This window comes from Lygodium microphyllum, chromosome 9, assembly GCF_053477565.2.
Source record: "Lygodium microphyllum isolate KBCC chromosome 9, Lygodium_microphyllum_v1.1.10, whole genome shotgun sequence".
NCBI lineage: Eukaryota > Viridiplantae > Streptophyta > Polypodiopsida > Schizaeales > Lygodiaceae > Lygodium > Lygodium microphyllum.
In genome coordinates, this window is record NC_141143.1 from 6272371 (window position 1) to 6294300 (window position 21930).

General features: G+C 39.0%; 1 pseudogene; it reads left to right on the top strand.

Moving 5' to 3' along the window:
• The first annotated feature begins 1368 nt into the window (after window positions 1-1368).
• On the top strand, window positions 1369-4872 carry LOC148030779 (uncharacterized; annotated as a pseudogene).
• Window positions 4873-21930: the final 17058 nt, after the last annotated feature.

Below are 21930 nucleotides of genomic sequence, written 5' to 3' on the forward strand. Positions count from 1 at the left end.
TATTTCGCTTGTAGGGATGGATGGATTTACTTGTTTTGAAGAGCAATCGATGATTTTATTTGAATATTTTGAAGACATTTCTGTTGCCTCAAAGACAATGATACCTTTGCTTGAGGGGGACATGGACATAGAGACTGATGCAACTATTGCAAGAAAATTCAATGAAGAAGCAGATCAAGAGGACCAAAAGAACAAGAATAAGAAGCAAAAAAATCATGAAGACTTTGAAGTGGCAAACAAAGTGAAGTACAAGTACAGGAAGCTAGATAGCAAGAACTGCAATGAATCGAAAATCTATGTCAAAAGAAATGCTAAAAACCGCAAGGGCCTCACGGTCCTTGATCCTATTTTTTACTGACTTTTTTAGCCTTATAATGTCTAGCCCAAATGTCTTTATCATAATCTTGTAAAACTCCTTATGTAGCCTTGTACTACAGCCTCTGTAAGGCCCCTACTACACCCTCTAGATGACCATCATGTTTGTGCTACCCACACTTAGCCTTTTCTGCGACAACCTCCAGTGTTTTTCCATGTTTATGGTGTGTCCACACTTTGTAGGTGTTACTTTCACTAAAGCCTCTACACACTTTGTACTTTCTAGTTGTGATTGAGGAGGGGTGTTGAGATATTAGCAATCACACCTAATGTGGCCTCTTTGTATGAGGCAGTTTGGGATGAACACATACAGGCTATAGGAATCCCATATGCACAGAAAGGGAAAACTGTACCCATCCAACAACTATAAAGCATTGTACTTGACTACCACTTTTGATAGATGAATGAATACATGATGATGCTTTTCTTTATCAGTTAGTGTCACTCTTGTACTTGTCAGTCCTACACAAGATTGTGTTTATGAGTCCAAGCTTCCGTCTTGGAACCTAATTCACTTCTATAACAATTGCGGTCTTCAGTCAATGTCATCATGAGTTCAGTCTATGCTTACAAGCCGCCATAGCCATGCTCTAGATCCCGCGTATTTTAACAAGAGCTAGTGTGGGCATTGTCTCAGGCTTGCTGAATGAGGTAACCCCTTCTTGGTTTGTGCTAGCCGTGGGTGCAGGCATCAACCTTTTTGGATACCTCATGATATGGATGGCCAACCATGGAAAACATGAGAATGGTGGAAAGATCAAGGTGCATTGGGATGGATCCTATTATAGATCTTGGGAGGGAAAAACATGGCCATTTTGAAGTCAACCATTTGAAGCATTGATATTAGTAGGATAGGCCAATTTTGAACAATGTCTAGATGCAAAGTTTTAATGTGCTTGTATGGCTCAAAAGGATTTATATCATGTGTGTTGAAGAATTTGTGTATTTAATGTGCTTGTATGGCTCAACATATTTTATTGTAGGCATGGTGAAATGAAGGGGTTTTTGAACCTCAAGCTAGGGGAGGGAAAAAAAAATCCTACAGAGAGAAATGTTGAGCAAGACGAGAGGACAAATATTACTCCAACTGAAGCAAGTGGTGATACTCCCAATCCAGAAGAAAATGAAATAGGTGACGATCAAGGTACTAGTGCATCCAATGCTAGAGAGAACAAAGAGCAAGAGGATTTGGATAATGATTGTTAGAAATGCGGGATCTAGAGCATGACATAACCGGAAGCTATGGAGGATGGAAGGAGAAGTGTAGACTCATGATGGAATGGACACTGTTTGTTACACAAGTGAATTAGGTTCCAAGATTGAGACTTGGACTCATAAACACAATCTTGTGTATGTGGACAATGACATTGACACTCTACTGAAATGAAAAGAGTACTATCATTGCATTAAGAAAGGAAGCAAGTACAATGCTTTATAGGAAAGTAGGAAACTGCAGTAGGCACTATTGTGCATATGGGATAATTTAGCCTGCATATCCTTGACCCTGAGATTCCATACAAAGAGGCTGTTTGAGTGTGATTGCTGATTCTCAACACCCCTCCTCAGTCACAACTAGGAAAGGCACAAAGTGTGTAGAGGCTGTAATGAGAACCACCTGCAAAGTGTGGGTATACCACAGACATGGCAAAACACCAGAGGCTGTTGCAGAAAAAGCTAAGTGTGGGTACCATAAACATGGTGGACATCCAGAGGCTGTAACAGGGGCCTCACAAAGTGTACAGGGACTCTAATGCCAAGATACATAAGGAGTTTACAAAGCTTATGGCAGGAAGCATTAGGGTAAGGAAAATACAAGGCTATTAAAACAATCTATCAGAATTATGAGAGTACAAGGACTGATGAGTCTTGTCCTTCCGATCCTGGTGATCTTCATCTTCTTCTTCCTTTGCTTCATTTTCTTCTTCTTCTTTGACTGCGACTAGATAGGCCTTTTGGGATCTCTTTCTTGCGGGGCAGAACTTCTCGATGTGTCCGGTCCTTTTGCAGAAGTCACAAAAGAGCTGATCTTTCTTGCCTTTGTACCTGTTGCCAACATATAATGCATGCTCATCTCTAGAGGTACTTGGTTCTTCTTTAGTTTTTAGCTTCTTTTCTTCTTCTAACAGTGATGCCTGGATATCAACAAGTTCAGGATTTGGCATGTTGATTAAAGTTGTTGATACGTTATTATATTCAGGAGGCAAGCTCTTAAGTAGAACACCGATGCAAACATCTTCATCCATTTTAATGTTGATTCCTGCAAGTTGGGTTAGGAGTCCTTCCATGTAATTAAGATGTGTGGCAAGTGATGTGCTGGACTTCATTTCAAGCCTGAAGAATTCAATTAGGAGACCATACTTTGATGATTTAGATTGTGCACCGAACAGGGTGTCAAGTCTTTTCCATGTATCCTGTGAGGTCTCACAGTTATCCACATGATGGATATAACTGTCGTCTAGCTCCAATTTGATAATGGCCTGGGCTCTGTCATCATTCTTTTGCCAAGTAGTTGCAAGGTCCGCGTCCCGCAGTTTCTTCTCTTTGCCATTTGTGATGGCCCAGAGACCCTTCTTCATCAGGATGAGCTTGATGCGGGTTTGCCAAGTGTGGAATCCGACTCCTTTGAATCGAGCATTTGGCGAGTCTTTGCCCATGTTAGATTTATGGGAACAGTAGCAAATCAACTTCAGACTTTATTAGATTTGAGCAACAGAAGAATTGATTGAGAGACACAAGTGCTAAAAAGCACTAACTGAGTGTCAATGAATACCAAATCTGCAAAAGTCTTTTTCTCCAAGTGATCTTCCCCTTCTTGATTTGATGCTGATGTCTTCAGATCTGAGTGACAGTACTTTAACGAACTTCAGAGAGTATTGCTCAGTGATTAAAATCACTGTTGATAACTTCAGTGAGAGAAACAGTGAAAAATGTCAAGATTTTGAAGCTTTTGGCTATGGTGGAATTAGGGTTTCTGAGACAGGGGCCTGGTTTTTTGCTTATTGCAGGAGCTACAGTGCATCATTTTCAAAACTTTTTACATATCTAGGAAGCTTATGTCATGGGCTACCAAAGCCCCATGGAGATTGTGCAGATCGTGGTCAGTATGAGGCGCGCAGGTGCCGCGAACAGATTCGGCGCAGATCTGGACAGCGTGGTCAAATTTCTGCAATGCTGGAGCCAGGGAGCATCAATGTCATTGATTGTTGTGCCAAGATGAAATGCCTTGAGCAGAGGAACAACTCTCCAGAAGAAATCGTGGGCTGAAATGGCCTGGTTGAAGAGTTATGAAAGCTCCAAGCAAGGTAGGTCCTGTCTGGCTATGGCAGACACAGAATAGAGATTGGGGATTTTCACAATGCTGAGCTCCAGATGGTCCAATGTCCTGGATTGATGTGATACAGGGAAGCTTTATGAGTTGGGGAATACTTTTCCATAAGGAAGCTCCAAGAGATTTGACCTGTGGAGTGAGATATAAGCAGTTCAATCTGACAGGGTGCTGCTGGCTATGGCTGCCATGGAAGCTTCAGTGAGAGTAGAGTTGAGAAAAGAAGTCATACACTGACACTGAGCTGGATGGAGGTTTAGAAGAATCAAGAGAGGCTGGAGAAGCAATGCCATGCCCAACTGGGCTCTGATACCATGTTAGAAATGCGGGATCTAGAGCATGACATAACCGGAAGCTATGGAGGATGGAAGGAGAAGTGTAGACTCATGATGGAATGGACACTGTTTGTTACACAAGTGAATTAGGTTCCAAGATTGAGACTTGGACTCATAAACACAATCTTGTGTATGTGGACAATGACATTGACACTCTACTGAAATGAAAAGAGTACTATCATTGCATTAAGAAAGGAAGCAAGTACAATGCTTTATAGGAAAGTAGGAAACTGCAGTAGGCACTATTGTGCATATAGGATAATTTAGCCTGCATATCCTTGACCCTGAGATTCCATACAAAGAGGCTGTTTGAGTGTGATTGCTGATTCTCAACAATGATTGCATTATTTCTCAAGCTGTGGCAAAAACTTATGGTTCTAAAGCTCTTGAAGCATTGACACTCAATCCAGGTAGGGTTCCCCCCTTGATTCCTTTGTGTCAATGCATATGCAATCAAAGGGTGAGGGAGCTTAGATAGGATTTATCTATGTTGAAGGTTGCATTTGAGAATGAGGGTTACATACCCACCAAAGGCTCTTTCATCCTCTCACTAGTTTTACCAGATGGAACACAACAAGAGGTAGATGACAACATTGTCTCTAAGTGGGACAAAAATTGGCAATTAGTAAATGAGGAGTTCGAAAAGGAGTTGGAAGGAAACACGGATTGGCACATTCTTGGGAGGGCAACCACAAGATTGCAACATGGATGCAGAGTATTAATGAGTTGTATAGAAATAATAAGGCAAGACATGTGAGAGTGCATTCACAGTTCATTCCACCAAAGCCCAAATATGAGTTTCTCTTGATTGCAGCTTTGCAAATATTCAACTTATAAGTTGTTTGTGGTATTTGTGTCTTCTTCCTACTTCAATATTTGCGGTACTTTTGGAACTACTTTCACATCCATGGGTTTCAAAGGTGTGCCATTCATGTTGTGAATTTGATCAATTTAAGTTCTCATTGGGGTATGTTCATGTGGTTGTAAATTTCTAGGCTAAATGAGGATGCGATTGTGATCACAAACCTCGACTACTTGTTCCATACAAGCAACTTGTGCTCATGTGATGAGCAAGAATTTATTGATAAATTCATCAATGAGGAAAAAATGTATATTCAAAAAGTAGGGGCCTTGGAAGCAAGCACAGGAAGAAGAGTGTGGTATCCTCTTACCCAATCCATCCTTGGTCGTATGGTTTATGTAGTGATTTGTAGACTTTTATTTTGTGACTTATATCTCTAGTAAATTTTGATTTTTCATTGGTCCTCCTTTCTTATTTTTAGGGTAAGTGGAAGGCTGGTTTTGAAATGGCATGCAAAAAGATTCCTTCTAGTCTTTCAAAGGATAAGATTAAAGCAAGGGTGAATCTAGTGAGAAAGGCCATCACCAAAACTTATAATAGGAAAATGACAATGGTAACACGTTTTAAATAAAGGAGTCTCATTTTTAGATACGCTACTCATGCATAGAAAATGTTGTACTAAATCAAGGTTATGTATTTCTAGATTTTGGTTGTGGTGAAAACGTCATTGGGTAATGACTGGTTTCAAACACTATGGAAACTTTCATTTGAGGATGTGAAATTCAAGAGATAATAATAGAGAATTTGTACTCCATTGCTTTAGCTACATTGTCAAGACACTAGCTCTAAGGCACTAGACAAGCCTCACTACTCACCTAAAACCACCCCACACAGCCTTGTGGCCAGGAGCATCTAAGACTGTGTTTGTAGTGTTTTTTCATAGTCCAATGAATAATTATTTCCCCACTCCTCAAAAGGAGTCCCTAAATATGCTAGTATTGTACACCACGTAACACACACATAGGAAGCACCCCTCGGTTAATCACCATGGCTCCACTACGGCTCTCTTACACCTCATGGATTGGCCCCAAGATGCGCCGTGAACATAAAACACATGCGAAACAAAGTCCGCTCTTTTTATAAACGATCCAGGAGATGATATATAAACCTAACCAAATAACTCCCAAGGAACCGAATATCTAGCTCTATGGCTTGGGATACCTCACACTCTCATCATCAAGTCATCACTCATACAAACAGGTGCTATGCATCCATGATACAATACCATGAGGTGTATCAATGCAAGGGTGAATATGACCATTGTGCTAAAAAATATATTCATTGAAAATCAGCAACATGAAAGTGCCAAGATAATTCTTTTCATGATTTCCTTTTCTATGTGAGTGCTTTGTTGCTTAGGGTTAGCATTGAGCTTCCTCATGCTACTAGTCCCTTTAATTTTAAACAATCCTGAACTCTATATGATACGCAACATCAAACAATAGAATTTTATGCACTTCAACCACTCAACAAACCCCTACCCCCTACTGTTTAAGATTTTGCTTGTGTTGATAGGTGTAGGCATAGTTTTTTATGTATTTTTCTTTATACTCACTCTAACAAAGAGACATGGCTAAACTGAGGCTAAAACCTCATGCTTCAGCTCCATTATCCATCCACACATATTAATCCTATTTTTTCTTATTTTTATGATGCAAAAAACCTAAAATTTTCCATTTACTTATATAAAATTACAAAAAATTATTGATTTTTAGAGGCAGGGTGATTACTCTTATAGAAAATTATTTTCTTAGCATATTTCATTCCATGGGAATGGCAAATGCACACGAAAAGCCCAAAAACCACATATTTTTCCTAAAACTACATAGTCTCGAGTTTTGCATGTTTTGCATACAACTATTATACGACTGATTTTTTATGATTCCTTCCATACAACTGATCAAATAGAGGATTGACAATCAAATCCAAGCATTTCTAACTATTTCAAATGAGAATTCATCATAAAAAGGTAAAACCTACATCTTCCTCTTAAATTCGCTCATTGTGACGTATGCTTTTCGACGTTGGAGGTTTGTTGACACTCTTCCACGGCCACTAACAATCCATCCAACTCTGATTCATGTCTCTTTTCACTTCTACTTCATCATTTGACCAAAAACGTCCATCTCAGCCCATCCCCCTCTCTTTTACATTGATCCATAAGAACAGTTCACAAGAGAAGAGAGGAGAGAGGAGAGAGAAATATTGAAATCAAATATCTTTGTTTAATGTGTCAAATCCCATCATTTCTATGGCGATGAAGAGTGAAAAGTGGTGGAGTTCACAATCAAAAGGATTCCCTTGATCATTGCAGGCTGAAAAATCATAAAAATTATGCATTTGGGGGTGTCAGGAAAAATGCCCCCTCCCTTCCCCTTCCCCCTATACGATACAGGAAGAGTTGTGTTCTCTCATTTTAAGCTTGTTTAAAGCTTAAGCTAAAACTTTTTTTAAAAACGGTTCACGTTGGAGTTTTCACACTACCAAAAAAGTGATTTTTTTGCTTTTGAGGGGGCAAATGAGCTCGAATTTGAGATCCGTCTAGAGGGTTGGCTTTATGGCATCAAAATCTATAAAGCTAGCTGTTGTGATACACTTTCTGGCTTCTAGATCATGTAGATGCTTCATAACTCGAAACCTTGGGGGGATTAAACAAGGGGTCAAACGGACTCTGATTGACAAACCGAGACTTGCGTTGGGTTCCTAGCATCAACCTCTATTTAGGAAACTCTAGCTCATCGATCTACAAACGTTTCATTTTGCATGAAAATTTGGTCATTTACGGCCTCCCAGGCTCTTTTCCACTTCAAAAGTTACCTCTAAAATCCGCTCTCATTGGTGAGCATGGGATAGGGCGACTTAGCCCGTTGAATCCCATGAACTAAGCTGCATAAATAACCATAGAAATCATCAAGTTGCCACAAAAAATATACTCAATAAAGCACAAGAACAGCTCTCACCCTACCCCCTCATAAAACTAAGACATGCAAATCCGCAAGGGATAGGCCCAACATAATCTGACAAACATCCAAAGTGAGTTGCTAACCAACTGCTCCAACACAGACCGGCTAAAAAAACCATCAAGGAGGTCATCCTAGTGGTGGCCTGAACTACCTATCCAACTATGACAACTAGACCAAAAACTCCTACTAGGCGAGGACTCCTATAGCTTGGTCATCAAATAGTTCCTTTTAACACACTTGCCTTCCAAAGTTTCCATACTTAGGTGTGTAAAAAGGAGAGAGCTGAGTATAGAGTGACCCAAGGAGAACATGGCATTAGCCTCAAGTCCTGACTTGGCACCCAAGAACCTACCAAGCTCTCATGAGGTGGCACTTAATCCTTTTTTGTTTCGCTCATTTTTATTTTTTTCTCCAACCTTATTTCTTTTATTTTGGCTAGTTGCTACCCCTAGGAAAACAAGGCATTGGCCTTGGATCTGACTTGTCCCCAGGAACCTACCAAGCCTCTGCAAGGTGATAATCAACTGCTTTTAGGATGTTTTTCTTCTTTTTCTTTTTTTTTAAAGGGGTTAGAACCCTTGTTTACACACCTCTGTAATGTTATCTTTAGATATATTCAAAATTTTCTCTTCTTTTCTATTTTGGCAAGCTTCTCTAACTGCCTCACCCTAGCAAGGACTCTTAGAACAACTACCTAGTAGGCTAGGAGAACAGGGTCACTACAAATGCCTTCTAAAATAGGTCTTTAATGCCTAACAATGTCTTGATAGGAGGTAGAAAACTACTCGAATCTCCCCCAGAGATACATAACTGAACCCTAGGACATGCCTTGATTGCCAGTCCCCACAAGTGAAAAGAAAATGACCCCCGTATACACACATAACATTATCAACTTAAGGGAAAAACTCGGAAAGGTGACGACACCACTTGGAATGGCCACAAGAATCTGTTGCATAGCAAAGGCTCCCTCCAGGCACACTTCATCAAATATGTCTGATGCAATCATTAAAATAGAAAACCATTAAATGTACCTGTACCAAATAGATATATGGCCCTCTTGACCTAAAGGAATATAACAGTTCTCAACCAACAAACTAGTCCTCTTGGCCTTACAAAATAATACACTTACCATCAGCAGCATACTATTTAAACAAACCCTTAGTCCTAACATAACTCTATTATGATACAAAACCAACCAAGGATAAGGGCTTCTCATGCACTACACTAAGGGCATCAAGTTATTAGCTAATCCCCCTGCACAAATAGCAAGGGGTGTCTGAGGAATATGATGATACACAATCCTATGCATCAATGACAGAGTAGGGAGGTGCTCACTAGATACCTGACTCATAACCTAAACTAACCATCGGTGGGGCTGAAATATGATGTGTCAACAAGAAGACCCCAAACATGTTAGGAGATAATTGTAAAGGCTCTTCTGAACCACAATTGAAAAAGACATATTCAACGAAAACATAATTAGCCAGGGAACTCGCAAAGTAATTCCATTGTTAAGGAACTAACTTACAGATCACCATCTCAAAAATATGCAACATATCCAAGGATGCATGAAGGTACATCCGTAAAATAGGATCCCACACACTATAGGTTCCATTTAGCTAATTGATTACTAACTGCGAGTCACCTTTAACCAATAATCAATGGATACCACCACATCCACCTACATTCAGCCCCATGATCAAGGCCTTGTAATCTACCATATTATTAGTAAAAGAATGTCCTAAGTAGACTTCCATCTTCATGACAGCCCTATGTTGGGGGTTTTTAATGGCCACACCAGTGCTTGCATGTTTAGTAGATCCTCTAGAAGCTCCATCAAAATACAAAGTATAGACCCAGTCTTCAATGATGGACCATGCCATACTAATCACCTCACTCGTACTTTTGATAATCAAAATTAAGCCGAGAGAGGGGATGTATAACATGTACAATACATCCTTCCTCACTAAACTCAATAGGAATGCTAGTCAAAATTTGTTGACAATGGTGGCAGTAGACCTTAATCTCCCACGTGAAAGATCTGTCTTGCCACTCAATAACCTGATACCCTTTACTCCACCAGATCATGCAACCTTGGTGGTAACGTTACTCTAGATATGAATGCACCAGATTTTCAAGACTCATGTGGTGGGGGACTTGCTTAATCTACTATGCCAAACACACACTATATACACAAGAGGAAGCTCACTCAAGAACACAATAAGAGAGATGTAGGACAAAACATTTTCTTATTGGTTTCTTCTTCTTCTTCTTCTTCTTCTTCTTCTTCTTCTTCTTCTTCTTCTATACACAATACAATATGTACATAAAGTATAGATAAGATACAACATAAAGGAAAGTGGCCTACTAAGTCAAACAGTGCATAAGTGACTATACTATTTGACTGGCACTATATCTATGCCAACTATAGGTAGGTGTAACAAACTAGATATAATAAGTGATAATTTAGTGGCCATGTGAGGATAATAATGACCATCCACATGCTAAGTGTAGACATGCGGACCCATCTAGCCAAGCGGCTCATCATCATTGTCCACACGTGTTAAGCTTTCCATCTCAACACAGATATGGAATGATTCATCCCATCTACTCATCTTGGTATCTATTGCATATTAAAGCTGAATCTTGAAGGACATGCATGCACACCAAGCCCAATGTCAGCCGTTACATATAGTTTAACTTTAGTCTTAAACTCTACCCCCTACCAATTTGCTAGAAGGGCTATAAAGCCATTCTTCCCTAAACGTAAAATCTTGTATGGTCCATCCAACTTGGATTCCAACTTACCTAGAATAGCTCATGATAATCATCATAATATAGCACCAACTGACATTTTACAAATTTGTACTTCTTAGCCCAAAGGTCATGAAGGGCTTTCATTCTCCGCTTCCCTACCTCTTGATGTAGTAAAGCCTGCAACCGAACCTCATCAAGATGTGCAAGAGAAGTATATCATAATTGTAACATTTCTACTTCTCCCAACAAATAATTGAGAGTGAAACGCACAGTGGGAAGCTCTATTTCTAATGGCAAAATGCACTCTTTCCCATACACTAGATTGAATGGGGTGCAGCTTGTAGCTCTCTTGAATGTCGTGTTGTAAGCCCACACTACCACATACAATTTATTATCCCAATCGTAGTTGCTTTTCGATACTATCTTTGATAAGATTCCAAAAAACTATTTATTTGTACTCTCAACTTGACTATTCGCTTGAGGATTATATGGGGTAGTCTTATTGTGCTTAATCTTCAAAGCTTCAATCAAATCTACTATGACTTTGTTTAAGATGTGTGTCCCTTAATCAAACACAATCTCCTTCAATGGATCAAAATAGCAAACAATTTGTTCCATAATGAAACTAGTTGTTTCCTTAGCATTATCCTTCATAGTTGCTCAAGCTTTAGACCACTTTGTAAAGTAGTCCGTCTCTACAATAATATATTGCTTGTGTGTAGTTGATGAAAGGTATATTGGTCCCACAAAATCAATACCCTATTTTTCAAAGGTTAACGTAACCAAAATAGGATTTAGAGGTCGCTTACGATTCTCCCTCATATCGTGTCTTTGGCAGACATCACAGTGCTTAACATGACTGAAAGCATCTTGGAAAATTGATGGCCACCAATATCCAACACGAAGATCTTTTTGGGCGGTAAGCCATCCAGCAAAATGTCCCCCACATGCTGAATTGTGGCACTCCTCAAGAATGAATGATACCTCATCAGGTACTACACAATGACAATAAATGTCATATACTCCTCTCCGATACAAAACACCCACTATAATTGAAAAGTGCAATCCTTGTTGCTTGATCTTCTTCTTTTTAGACTTTAAAAAAGTAGCCCCAAATCCTCCTGTAGACAAATAATGCATTATAGTTGCATACCAAGAAGGGATGGAAGATGTATCAATCTTGAATAAACCTTCAATGTCACTTCCTTCAACCAGAATTTCTTTTGGCTCCACGAAATCCACAAGACATTCCACAATACCCTGCAACTTTGGTGGCTTACTTCTAATCTCATAATTGAACTCTTGCAAAGTGATTAACCACTTTACTAAACAATGAGGTGGCTAGAACTTGTTCAGCAACAATCTAAGTCCTTCCCCCTTTGTGAAAAATACTACATTCTCATAGAGAATATAATGCCTAAAATTCTTGTCGCAAAGACCATTCCAAGGCACAATTTCTCCATGTATGTATAGTTGACTTCAAATATCCCCAACTTCCTACTAGCAAAGGCAATTGGATAATACAATTTTCTCCTCCCAAATTTGGGCTAAACAGCAACAACTGATACTATGCATTGTGTCTACTACCAAAAGTATATTTAAAAACTCTACCTCTTCTCCATGCTTTTAGAATTGGTGCTTTTGCTAGTTTTTACTTCACATCCTTGAAGGATCAAGATTCGCTCCACTCAAACAGACAGTTAAAAGATAGGAAGTTCGTCAATGGCAATGCTCTTTTTTCTAGTGCGTTAATAAATCTTCGATAATATCCCACTAATGACAAAGAGTTGTGCACCTCTTTTGGAGTACATGGTAGGCTCATAGAGACTATAACATTTATCTTTTCCAGGTCGATTGCAATACCAACCAAACTAACCATATGGCCCAGTACCAACCCATAGGGCACCCCAAAGATGCACTTTCTAGGATTAAGAGCAATGTAGAACTATCTACAATACTAAAAACATTTTCTTAGAATGATCACCTATCTTTTCCTTATGGTGGCTGTCCCCCATATCATCAATGAAGACTTTTAGCTCTTCTAGGAATATGTCACCAAAAGTCTTATCAGTTGTTCATTGCCAAGAACCAGGCATATTGCATAGACCAAAGGCCATCACATGGAATGAAAAAGTACCAAAGATAGTAATAAGCATCATTTTCAATTTGTCCTCCTCTACCATAGCCATTTGATTTTATCTAGCAAAGCAATAGATTTCCTTACCCACTACCACTAATTGATCCACAATCAGATCAATGAATGGAAACGGATAGTAATCCTTAATCGTCTACTTATTAAGCTCTCTAAAATCTACACAAAGAGGAATTTGATTGTTCTTCTGCTTCCCTATAACAAATGGTGAACACCATTCCATGTGTTGAACTGAAAATATTAGGCCAGCTTTTCGCATCTTTGTCGATTCTTCGAATAGTCCGTCCCTTAATTCAAAAGGCATATGCCTCACTTTTTGTTGCACAGGGTGGCAACCTTCCTTTAAAGGAATCTTATGAACAACTAGGCTGGGAGGAATATCTCTTAGGTCATCATAACTCCAACAAAAGATGACACGGAATTCGTGAATTGAGGACACATAGTTCTCCCTTTCCTCTGAACTGAGCATGGACCCTAATTTGACTGGCAGTGAATCATTCAGCGTGCCAAGGTCTAACTCAGTTACATCTACATCCCTTATCTGCTCCTGAGCTTCTATTGGCTCATTCAAGATTACTTAATACATATCCTATGTAGTGGACCCCTCCTTGGATTTTTCATTGGATGACGTCTCACTAGCAGATGGAACATCTAGCATATCAAACTTTGACGAAGATAAAGGAACTCTTCCACTTTGAGGAGATTCAAGATAGGCATCTACTACTACACGTTTGGCACCTCTACTAAAGATCAATCGACCAGCGGGTATATCAACCTGACTGTCAACTTCTAAAATCCATGGCCTGCCTAGCAATACTTAATAGCTAGGTCACTCAGTAAACCTAATGACCCTAAAGTCCAGAATGTATTTCACATTGGCAACGGTCACATGGACTTTGGTAATGTAACCTTTAGGTTGTCTTAAATTGTCATCAACCATCCGAAGAATCGTGGAGGTATCTTTTTTTATTTCTAATCCCAAACTCTCCATCAATTCCGAACTCATAATGTTGATGGAGGATCATGTGTCCACAATAGCATGATCCACTAATATTCCATCAACATATGCTAATACCCTTGGACAATGCTTTTTAGCATGTTCAAACCAATCATCTCCTACCCACATTGTTTCAAAGGGCTCAACAATATACCCAGTGCGAAGAATCTTCTTAAATTCTTTACATACTCCTAGACACAACTTAATAAATTGTAGGAGGTTTACATCTGGCTTAAATTTGTAAAGAGAACTCACTAAATCAAATTCATGATAGCTAGCAAGAGCTCACTTTTCTCACTAAATGATTCTCTCCTTTGGTCTTTGAACTGGCTTTGGTGCCTCTTTCTTGGATTTTTCCTTCCTCTTTAGCAACTCCTTATCCTTCTTGGGGTCGGCTTTACTATCTATAGCTTTGAGAGGTTTGCCTTCCATATCATGATTAAGGACTTACATCCCCTTATCATCTTACTTAGGGTTTCCCTTGATAAGTTTTACCTTGTCTTTATTAGCTTCTTTACCCTTTTGACCTCTCTTTCCTCTCTGTAGTATTTGTTTCAGTCACTCATCTTGATGGATATTGTTTCCTTGAGCTCCACCTAGTTGTTTACTTCCTTGTTGGAGAGAACTAATCTTACTCCAACACATACTAGCTAGGTGGTTGGACTTCCCACATATATCACATTTTACATTTGGACAATTCCTAGGGAAATGTTGGCCACCGCACCACTTACAACCGAATCTTGAGGGGGCACCCTCTTCATGGTGTGGACTCTCTATCAAATTCTATTACTTCTTAATAAAATTGACATCAATGGCTATTTATCTATATCGTTTAGTGATCATGTTAGTATAATGCTTCATCATATCCTCAACTTTGCCAAAGGACATTGGGGACACTTGACACATAGCCACGATCATCTACCTGTCATTCCATTGGCCTAACCACTTGTTTAGGAATTGGCTATTGATTTCTTGGAACGATGGTGGGATTTATCATTTGGCTTCCAAAATTTGGTGGAGCCATCTGACTAGCCATAGGCATGGTCACACTAGGAGGAGTTGGCAACATAGGCACATTTTGGATCATGCTTCCTCTCCCATTAGGAGGACTCATAGGCATCCCTTGTCAACACCAATGTATTTCCAACACCTAGACTTTCCAGTTTTCCGTAGAGGTATAAGTTGCTTGTAATTGTGATTCTACCTCTTCTGCTCTTGTAATAGTGGTATCAATGTCGATAAGAGCAACACTGCTCAATTGCACTTGAATGTTGAAGTCTAACCCATTTAAAAAGTATTGCAACTAAGGAGTAGCTTGGATAGGAATATAGTTTTGCAACTTACGGAATACTTCCTTCAATTTCTTGGCATATCCACCAATATTATCGTGAGGTTCTTGATGTGTTATATTAAGGAAACCTAGCCAATACTGACCTCCCCTTTCAGAAGCAAACTCTCTTTGAAAGGCCGCAAAGAAAAATTCAATCATAGTTATGGTTCCAATTTCTAGGCTATGATACCATAATGTAGCTCCTTTCAAAGTCATATTAAAGAACATCATCAAGTGTCCTTCATCTTGAATCCAACAGTTAAACATTAACTTTTGGAATTCATTAATATGAAGTTCTACATCTTCCTATGTTAACCCATTAAAAATGGGTAGAGGAAACCCTAAGGCTGGAAAGTCCAGCATTCCTACTAGGATTGCAATGGGTTGCTCCATGGTAACAATTGGATTCACTAAAGGAGTTTGAACAATAGGAACTATTACTCCACTTGAAGTGGACGGACTGTGACTGGAAGGGGGGAAGTACTCGAACTTCCTCCTCCTAATCAACTATGCGTCAAGCTAGGGTTACTAAGACCTTGTCCTTGTAGGGATATTAGACCACTCCTTTGCAGAGAATATCTTTTAATAATTTTGACATATCGTCTAGTCCTTTTAGCTCTTTCTTACTTCTGAAGTTCAGCTTGATGGTCTTTTGAATCTATCTCACTCCCTTTTGGCATACACTAATAAATTGGTCCCTATTGACCAAGATTCGGAAACTGCCACTTATTAATGTCTCCCGACGGAAAAGGCACCACCTACAGGACCTATAATGGGGTCCTACTGACAATGGCTCTAAGGCACTAGCCATGCCTCACTACTCACCTAAAACCACCCCACATGACCTTGTGGCCAAGAGTGTCTAAGACTTTGCATTTGTGGCAATTTTTTTGTAGTCCAACGAATAGTTATTTTTCCACTCCTGAAAAGGAGTCCTTAAGCCCATTGGTATTGTATACCACGTAACACACACATAGGGAACACCCCTCGATTAATTACCCTAGCTCCACCAGAGCTCTCCTACACCTCAGGGCTTGGCCCCAAGATACTAAGTGAATGTAAAACACATGCGAAAAAAAGTCCACTCTTTTGAGAAACGATCTAGAAGATGATATATAAACCTCACCAAATAACTCTCAAGAAACCAAATATCTAGCTAGCTCTACTGCTTGGGATACCTCACACTCTCAGCATCAGATCATCGCTCATACAAACAGGTGCTATGCATCTAGGATATGATACCATGAGGTACATCAATGCAATGGTGAATATGACCATTGTGCTCCAACAAATATTCGTTGAAAATCAGCAATGTGAAAGTGCCAAGACAATTATTTTCATGATTTCCTTTTCTACGCGAGTGCTTCATTGCTCAGGGCTAGCATCAAGCTTTCTTGTGCTACTAGTCCCTTTAATTTTAAACAACCATGAACTATATATGATATGCGGCATCAAAAATCAGAATTTAATGCACTTTAGCTGCTCAACAAACCTCTATCCCCTACCGTTTAAGATTTTGCTTGCGTGATAAGTGTAGACATGGTTTTTTATGTATTTTTCTTTATTGAAGGCAGTAAAAACTCACTCTAACAAAGAAATGGAACTAAATTGAGGCTAAACCTCATGATTCAGCTCCATTATACATCCACATACATTAATATTATTTTTCCTTTTTTTAATGATATGAAAAATCTAAAATTTTTTACTTATTTATAGAAATTATGAAAAAGTACTAATTTTTAGATGTAGAGCAATTATTCTTGTAGAAAATGATTTATTAGCATATTTTATTCCATGGGAACGGCAAATGCACACCAAAAACCCCAAAAAATGCATATTTTCTCTAAAATTGCCTAGTCTTGGGTTTTGCGTGTTTTGCATACAATTATTATCTGACTAGATTTTTATGCTTCTTTCAATTTGTTTGATCAAACAGAGGATTGACAATCAAATCCCAGCGTTGCTAACCATTTCAAATGAACAATTCATCTCATAAAATGGTAAAATCTACATTTTTCTCATAAAATTGCTCATTATTATGGCATGTGTTTTTCGACATTGGAGACCTGCTGACACTCTTCCACTGTCTCACTAACGATCCATCTGACTTTGATTCACATCTCTTTTCACTCCCGCCTCATCGTTTGACCAAAAATATCCATCTCGGCCCATCCCCCTCTCTTTTACATTGATCCATAAGAACACTCCACAAGAGAAGAGAGGAAAGAGGAGAGAGAAAGACTAAAATTAGATCTCTTTGTTTAATGCGTCAAATTCGGTCATTTTTGTGGCGATGAAGAGCAAAAAAATGATGGAGATCATAGCCAGAAGGATTCCCTTTATCATTGCAGAGGTTGAAAAATCATTAAAAATGATGCATTTGGTGGCTCCGAATAAAACGGTGCCTCCCCCCAATGATTCATGAAGAGTTGTGTTCTTTCATTTTTAGCTTGTTTAAATCTTAACCTAAATCTTTTTAAAAAAATGATTCATTTTGGAGTTTTCACACTGCAGGGAAAGTGGTTTTTTCACTTTTGAGGGGCAAACAAGCTCAGATTTGAGATCCATTTGGATGGCTGGCTTCATAACGTCAAAATATATAAACATCCATGTCAAAATTGATAGCTTTTGTCGAAACAAATCTGGCCATGATGACACACTTTTTGGCTTCCAAATCATGTAGCTGCTTCATAACGTGAAACCTTACGGGGATTAAATGGGGGGTCAAACAGACTCTAATCAACAAACCGAAACTTGTGTTGGGTTCATGGCATTGAAGTCCATCTAGGAAACTCTACCTCATTGATTCAAAACCATTTCATTTTGCATGAAAATTTGGTCTTTTATGGCCTCCCAGGCTCTTTTCCGCTTCAAAAGTTACCTCTAAAATTTGCTCTCATGCATGTTCTATGCAAAAGAAATTCTCTCTCATGTCATTGCTTTGTGTGAATGAGAATTTGTAATAGAGCTACAAGATTCCCATAGGTGATCATTTCTTTATACCATGGTTAGCAAAGGAGGTATGGATGGATCAGGTCTTGGAAGAGGCGTCGATTATCGAAGCAAGTAATTGAGTCAAATGTTGCTAGAAGCTAAGCCAACATTGGATCAGTACTTCTTGGATGTCGTGGCCATATATAGAGAATTACTTTTACTTCCTCTCCAAAAAGAGATGTCTGTGGTGGCTACACCTACAGCCAAGCATGTAGACATGCAAAATGCCTCCAGAAGGCTAGTATACAAGTTTGTATCCAGTTTGTTAAGTTCTTTGAATGAATGTTTTTGATAGTTAATATATTTTTGGTTGCTGGGATTAGGTTTCTTCTTACATTGGTTGGGATGAAGAACCTTCCATCATTGCCTAACATTTGCAAGGCTTGGACAATCCTCTCTCCTCCCACCTATTGCATGTATACCTCACCAATTTTTAGGGAGGATAACAAGCTCGAAGGTGCTTTCATATTGTTTGACTGGGAGCGCGAGCACGGCCCTTGGTGGTTAGACATGAAAAAGGGTGAATGCCTAGAGGAAGAGAAGGAGACATATCTCAGGCACTTGAAAGGAGAATGCAAGTCAGATCTAGGCTCTTCAGGCAATTTGAATGAGCAACAACAAAGGAAGATGGAGAAGGAATTGAGGCAAATCAAAGAGAGAGAAGAGGCTAAAAGACTGATGAAGCATGCCAAGGGTGGACATCCTACTAATCGATCAAATCTAGAAAAGAGTATGATCTCATGTTGGTCTAATTCATTATTATTGGGGATTTCATATATTTTCTTTCTTTTTGCTAGTTTGTATGTAAGACCCATCGGGATATTGTTTATGTAGAGTGCTTATGTAGAGTCTGTGCATTTGACTACTACCATCCTTTCTCACAAGAAGATGGGTCACCTGGAGTTGAAACATGTGCCCCTTGAACATTTTCATGAGCTTGTGAATAAAAACCCTCGAAGTCAGACACATATGTGTGGCAATATGATTATATTCAGCTAGCAGGAGAATTGCTTGCTAGAAATTTCAAGGAGGGTTTTCAGGTGATGAGGGAGTTCTATCTAGAAGTGGATGGTGGGAAGAAGCTAAGAAATTCAAAGCCAAGCTCTTGGAGCGTGGAGTATTGTTTCATTGATCTTTCCACAAGCTCCCATGTAGTGGGTTTTGATGACATTCCTCCATGGAATAGTCTATTAAGCGAGCATATTAAGTCAGCATAATTGATAGTGGCAAGTGCAGTTATGGATGACTTGGGATGGGTTCTTGTCATTTGTATCCCTTCATGCCTTGGAGTTGTGGAGAAAATGGCATCACACATAGGATTGGAGATAGGTCTCCAATGGGCAATGGAGTGTTCCAAGCCTTACTCAAGTACAACAAAATGTGAAGTCTCCTTCAAGGTGTGAGGTGTTTTTCATGTTTCTTGGTTGCTAATTAGCAATTCCATTTTAGCTGCACTATACTTAAGTGTATTTGTGTTTATGCAGAGTTGATTTTTTCACAAGATGGCTTTCCATAAGGTTGGAAAGAGAACAAAATATGACATAGAGGGCACCTTAAAGGTAGGAACAATAATCAACATACCCTTATTCAATGATGCAATTTACATTTAAGTTTCAATGTTAGCTTTGAGTTTAGAATTGTATATTATGATAACATAGGTTGGGGATGCCTTGCAAGAAGATTTGATAGAGGACATCATCCACCATTACTTGCCCTTGTCTTTGAAACGGCATGATGGCAAGAGTGGCGGATGGCATGGGCTGCTAGAGAAAATGCCTCACATATGTTGCTATTCATGGAGGCATTTTGCCCTCCTAATGGTTGTGTACTTGAGCTTGGAGGAGGAACTTGACCTTGCATGAGGGCAGCCATGCATACTGGATTACCCTACATGGCGATAGAGAGTGATGCTGAGATATGTGAAAAGTATTTGCTTCCTTTTTTCAATGGTTACTATGACATGGATACAGTTGGAGCTATGGATGTTGACATTTAGGACAAGGAAGATGCTAAGGCATTCATGTGCGATGTCCCATCCGACTAGTAAGTGAATGAGTCCAATGTTGTAAGTGTAACCATGTCAATGGTTACTATGACATGGATACAGTTGGAGCTATGGATGTTGACATTTAGGAGGACAAGGAAGATGCCAAGGCATTCATGCGAGATGTCCCATCCGACTAGTAAGTGAATTAGTCCAATGTCGTAAGTGTATCTTGGTAATATGATTTTCTGCAAATAAATTGGCTCACCATAGCTATTTGCCATGTTATGCAGAGGACATGACCAAGCACATGGCAAGTACTTTAGCATCTGACATAGGTATTATCAAAAGAAGAAGAAAATGTGTTTTCATTGATTGACAGTGCTATGGAGGATTAAGTTTTGTTGCCTTTATGATTACCAGCGACCATGCACAGTTCTGCATTTTGATGATACTAATGCTATGCTATTTGTGCTCCATTCCATTCAATGTTATGCCATAGGTAGTGTCAAAAGAAGAAGAAGACCAAAATATGTTTTCCTTTATGACAATGCCGTGGAGGATAGAGTTTTGTTAACTTTATGGTTACCAAAAACCATGCACAATTATACATTTTGATGTTGCTTGAATTTCTATCATTCATAATAAGAGCACTAATGTTATGCTACTTTTTTCCACACATACTCAATGTTTTATTGTTGACAGTGGAAGTACCACATGTTTGTGAGAGTGGTGGAAACTTTTATTGTTGACAATGGAAGTGTTGTGATATGCTTGCAAAGGTGGATGTGCTACACGATATAAAACCTTTGTTATGCTCATGGATAATGTTATCTCGTGGATAATAGCACATGGTTGCTTTCTTTGAGAAACTATATTTGTCAAGTCTTCATAAATGCTTGCGCATGCTTGACTCGCTCGCCACTTCTTGCTCCCCAAGTGGACATACTCTACTCAAATAATGGCTAGAGTCATGAGTCACACCAAAGATAAGGTAACTTCTCACACGAGTTGATGTAACTAGGAGATATCAAACATTTCATAATATTGTAAGTGTTGAAAGGTGATGTGACATTATCATCTAATAGTTGTCTTGCACTAGCTACATGGGCAAGGTATTATTTGATTCATCCATCTATTATTCAAAAACTTTCCTCAAGACTCATTCGAACTTGACAAAGACATTGGCATATCAAAGCTAGAGTAGAAAATGTTGTGTCTAAGTTTAGCCCATTAGCCCAAGCCTTTAAGTTTAAGACGTTAGAGCTTGAGTTTAATGCAACTTTTGAGTTTGTGTGAAATGGGAGTATGAGGATGTGTATGCATAGCTTAAAGAATCCCACATTTAATTAGCCTATCTCTAGCACAAAACTATTGTAACCATAAATGAGTATTTATTTTACATGTGGATAATCTAAACCAACTTGGATTCTAGCTTGTATGAACATGGAGTAGCATCTCGTAAATACAATGAATTTCTTGCATAAGAAAAAACTACTACAAAATGATTTCCATATCACTAAGAATGTCACATTTCACTTTTCCAAATAATGAGGGTGAGTGTTCATTGGGGTACATATCGCAATAGAGTTTGATATGGAAGCTATGTATCCACCTCAACATTTTGCATCCTTCAAATATTTTATGTACTAGTTAATATTTACAATTGAAAAATAACTCATGTCATGTACCTCACATCATTGATAAAGATGCTAATATAGAAGATGCATCCCTTCATTCCCTTCACACCCCAAGTCTCTCTCCACTATGTGACCATGGTGATCAATAACCTATGTTAGAAAAAAAACATTAAATGAAACACAGCAAACATTAAACCTCTTCTCTTCTTTCTCTCT